General features: G+C 31.9%; 1 pseudogene; it reads right to left on the reverse strand.

The window, feature by feature from the left end:
- Positions 1-640: 640 nt before the first annotated feature.
- Positions 641-1,713, reverse strand: LOC129883506 (histidine kinase 5-like; annotated as a pseudogene).
- Positions 1,714-5,472: the final 3,759 nt, after the last annotated feature.

Raw genomic sequence — 5,472 nt, forward strand, 5'->3', positions numbered from 1 at the left:
CGCTCAAGGAGGTTGGGCCAAGAGAGGGATAGTGCATGTAAGCACTCAGAAGGGAAAGGGCTAAGATGTGGTTGTCCAAAGAAAAGGTTTTAGGCTTAAAGTGGGAAAACTAGGGATTAATGTTATTTGGTAGGCTTTGAAAGGCACAAACGGGTCAAAAAGGCCTACAATCCTTTCTCAAACCAAACATAACTCAGGATTTCGCCTCAACAAACATATCAGGCCAAGTTCTAGATCAACGGTGCGATGCAATTGAATTTTAATCTAAAGCTCACCACACAATGCACATGAAACCATGAAGTTGGTTATATTCTTACCTTGAATGCCTGCAAGAGAATTTTCAAGCATCACAAAAGTACAAATGAAAGATACCAACAGAAGCTATGGTTTACCACAAAGCCAATCATTTTTATCATACCAAATATTTCGCATGCTCCTAACTGTATGCGTCCCAATCAAGAAGATATGACTCTTAAAATATGTACACAATTTATTATTTTATTTATTTTCTATTTTTTTAATTGTTTTTTTTTAAAAAAGGAAATACCGAACCCAAGAAGGGCTGCCTACGTATCTCATCAAGATGAGAATCAGGTGTGCGTAGTTCTTGCAGATATGATATATAAAATAATTTAGAGCTTTAGACAAACTTGGTGTGGTTTTCCAATGTTAATATTTTCTGTGGAGATGCTGCAGCATGCTTTATAACCTCTCTTGGTCGGAATGTTGTGGCTTCCAACTTCATTACTCCTGATTCGACTTTGGAAAGGTCAATGATGTCATTTATTAGTTGAAGAGCCAAATCTCCTGAAGACAATATTACATTCACAAGCTGACGATGTTCCTTATCCAATTTTGTGGTAGAAAAAATCTCGATCATATTGACCACTCCTGACAAAGGGATCTAATCTCATGAGACATGGTTGCAAGCATTTGTTTCTCTCGCATAGTTTTCTCTGTTATCTGAAAAGTTTTGTTAAGTTCAGTCTCCTTGGCCTTCTGTACAACTATCTCTTCTTGCAATTTCGCCATTTTTTCTCTTCTCTTTAGCTGATCAGTTATCTCCATTCCTATGTAATTTACACCAATTGTCTCTCTTGCCTTACTGAACACAGGTTCAACATATATTAGAGAATTCTTTGACCCAAATAATCCCTTCTTTGCCGATATTCCCCTTTCCAAAACCTCTCATTTGAAGTCTCGAGATTCCTTTACACCAACACCAGTAAAATCTTTACATTTATTTATTGATGATGTCCTCTTCATGCAGACTTGGCAAACAATTGTAGATAACATAACTCATTGTCATGGTGACCGATAATAACAGGTGCATTTTGGAGGACAAATTGTATGAAATTATCTGCTCTTTTCAGAATCTGGGATAATTCTTCTACTGGAGAGGATTGTCTTTCAATGTTTTCTATGCTTTCCTGTAATTTCTCAATTAGTATTTCCATCCCGTTGAACACTTGCTTCCAATAATTTGTCCAAATATTTAGCTCTCTGCTTTCAGTAGTTTATGCTGTCATACTCAGTATCTATTTCTTGTTTATCTTGAAATTTTACATCATTTTTATGAGACTCTTGGAATATGTATCTCTTTAATTCTTTATCCAATATAGAGGTTGGATGTTTATCACCCCTATATCTTTCTTCCTCAAATTGATACTTCTCCAATAACTCCAATTTCTTGAGCTCCAGTTATTGTTGTTGTGTTTTTATTTAGGATTGTCTCTTATGACTTGAATTCTTCCAACTATTCAAAGAATCATACATTGTTATAACCATCTCCGACTATTGTCGGGGACAGTTTTCCTGCAAAGATATGAGAAAAGTGTGAAAGCGGGGCCATTATAAAAAAAATAAGTAACAAGATATAGGAGTAAGATTTCATAGTCAAAGACTCCCCCGATTTATCTTTCAGTCTGTGTATTGATGTCTTGTGAAATTTAATGTCAACGTTATTTCCCATGAACTCTTTGTCCCGTGATCCCCTCTCTTGAAATAATGTCGTCTCTTCTGTGTACAAAGAAAACTTCTTAGTTAGGGAGAGGGAATTGACCTCAAAATTGAGATCCTTTCATATATCGCATGATGTCCTTTGATAACAGCCCCTACAAAGAAAGAAACAACTTTGTTGAACCCTCGATCTTTGAGAAGTAAGCAAGTTTGTTTTCCGACATAAATTAGTCTTTACCTGAAAAAGAAGAATAACTCAAAAGCCAAAGTATTAGTCTGTGCTTGTAATAATTAATGCAAAATATCACATAAAGAACTAAACACATAAATATTGCTTTGTTTTAAGACAAACTAATCTATGGGTGAAGAAAGAGTAAACGGACAAAAATTAATTTTATGATAAATGTGTGAGAAAAGTTGACTTGTGAATCACAGATTTTTTTGCGTTTCAACTTTTGTACCCTTGTTTTTCTTAGATGCAGAAAAAGTTCTCAATTTCTTTGAAAGAATGAGGAAAACTGAAAACTTCAAAAACAGGGACCGAGCCTTGAAAGACTGCCTACGTATCTCACAAAGGAGAATTCAGGTCCTACGTAGTTCGACCACTTGATTTTATTTTTTTTGGAGATGAGAAAGCAAAGTTTATGATTTGAGTGTAAAGTTTGAATTTTGTTAGGAAATTAAAGACTCATTGAATATTTGGACGCACTATCGATAATGACTCGATATTTATGCCTATGAGGCTCTAAAAAAATCTAAAAGAGTGGACTAGCATGTCTCCAAATAAAGCAACATATTCACAAAACAGTTATAGCATATAGCACACAAACAATTATTGCGCATCCTAACCAGATATGTGACCTTTTTGTGCCAAAGGTAGGCCTAACGATTTGAAGGATGTATTACGTCATTTGAAACATTCCATTGCCCCAAAACTTATATTTATACAAATATTATGAATAATTTGAATGGGGATACATAAATGGAAAAAAGGGATATAAATAATCAGTCTCACGCAGGGGTACAATCCTAACTAAGCCTTCGTGGAAAATCCTTCTTTCTTGATTTCTTGACATCTCCGAACGCCAACGCCTTTATGATGAAGTGTCATTCACTGAAGGTCCTTCTTTGACTAGACTAAGCTACAAAAAAAAAAAAAAAAAACTCCCAACCCCGAGGGACAATGGTTTGCCAAACCGCGTATAAAACCTTCAAATTTAAACATATAGGTATGATTGTCCATTTAGGCCGAGGGCCGTTTTGAACTCAAGGTGGTCTTTCTAATGGGTCCAATACGCCTTGGGTATTGGGTCGTCTTAGGCCAATGCACTAAATTAGGGATTTGGCTTTGCTCTACGCTAGGTTGACTAAGAGTGGCTTTTGCAAGACTGGTAACCCAAGCGGACAACTCAGGCTGGAACTTACGACAACCATTGGACGCATGGCGTATCAATAAATTGTCGATCGTTCCGAAAAGGGTTAAGTATAAAAATCCCGACTGCGGTACCGCAAAATCGTTCTTTAATATACTATACATTAAATAGGAAAAATGCTATGAAATGCAAATAACAATTTAATATATAATTTAAACACATAATTACACAATTAAGGAAAACAAGAATTACTAATTATTACAAACCCAAATAGTTAGTCAAATAAGCAATCAAATCTAATGGTTAGAACCTAATTAGTCCCCAGCAGAGTCGCCATTTCTGTTATATCGAAAAAAGACGGTTTTAAAATTAATTTCAACTTTTTAGAGAAAAAATCAATTTTGGAAAAAGGAGTCGCCACTTAATTTTTTTAAAGAAATTAAGAAAACTTAATTTAAAAGACCCTAACAGATTTAAGTCTTAAAAATTCAGAGAAAAAGGTACGAGGTTCTTATTTCCACTTTGAGAAGGTGTTAAGCATTCAAAGTGGCTGCTAACGCGCGGTTATCCGACGATTTGAAAATTATTTGACTAACTTTTTAAAAAAAAATTACTTGTAAGTAGTAAAGATAAATATATTTATTTGAATAGTAAATCAACTTGAGATATTTGAGATAATTTATTAAGAAAATATATTCTATTAAATGACTGAGTAAATGGATTTTAAATATATTTAAAGAGAAGTGGTAGATCTAATGTATTTTAGCAAAATTAAAGATGATTAAGACTTTGATTACATAAGAAAAATCATTTGAGCTATTTAGAATATATATTTTTTTTAGAGAAAGACACTTTAAACTCAATTGATTTGAAAGAACATCAACTTATAAAAAAAAACTTTAAGATAATTTGAAAGAAAACTCTATTTTTTTTAATGTCTAACTAAAAGAAAAATACTTGAACAAAGTCATTTTTAGAGCAAATTAACACAAAAATGGTTTCTCTTTTAAGGGGAGTTCGATTAAGTCAAACCAAACTAAAAATTAACATCTAAGCAAGTATACACAACCATAAATAAATTAAATTATTACAACCCAAATAAATAGAATAACAATATAAACAAAACAAAAATCCGGCCCAATACTTAGTTTCTGTACACCTGGACTAAGATATTGGGCCACCTGTATTTTGGGCCTTTGGCCCATTTCGTTTCTGTATATCATGATTATATATAAATGTATATCAATATATACAGTCACCCTTTTTCTGTATCTCCTGTATATAGATTGTATATCAACCTATTTTCTTCCTCCGGAACCTATAGTAAACCTCCTTTACATCTGCGTATCAGCTTTCAAAATTCGAATAAGGGTAAAGTTGACTCAAAATTCAATGATATGCGAGGATTTAGTCCAAAGATGGACTCGGATGGTGTCACATGCACCAAAATAAAATCATATAAGCAACTATTCATTTTAAATTGAACAAAGAAATATAACATAATATTTTAAGACAATAAATTGAAGATTATCTTTTTATGTCAATTTGGAGAATGCAACTAGAAGTGCATATAAAGTAACATAATGACTAACAACATGCATACATGTAAAAATAAAATAAAATAAAATAATATATATATATATATATATATATATATATATATATAGAGAAATATATTCAAATAACTAAAGAACATGAAATCAACCTATACATTAAAATAACTCAAATTTTAAAGCAAGATTTACATCAATATAGTGACTAACAACATGCATACATGTAGAAAATATATATATTCAAATAACTAAAGAACATGAAATTAACCTATATAGTAAACTAACTCAAATTTTAAAGCAAGATTTACATCAATTAAGCCATGAAAAAATGAAAATTCTAACTCAATGATTACTTAAGTATATATTTATTATTTAAATCATAATAAAGAAGAAATTAAAAATATGAGAATCTATATGGTCAAACAAAACTACTAAAAAAAAGTCATGAACGAAATTGAGATTTTTCTTTTTTTTTTATAAGATGTCTCTACACTTTAAGCAAGACAAAAAATTTTCATTTTTTTTTTCATTAATCTAATTGATTCTAACACATGCTAACTAAAAATAATTACAAATCAACTAAATAG

This window comes from Solanum dulcamara, chromosome 3 (genome assembly GCF_947179165.1).
Source record: "Solanum dulcamara chromosome 3, daSolDulc1.2, whole genome shotgun sequence".
Taxonomy (NCBI): Eukaryota; Viridiplantae; Streptophyta; class Magnoliopsida; order Solanales; family Solanaceae; genus Solanum; species Solanum dulcamara.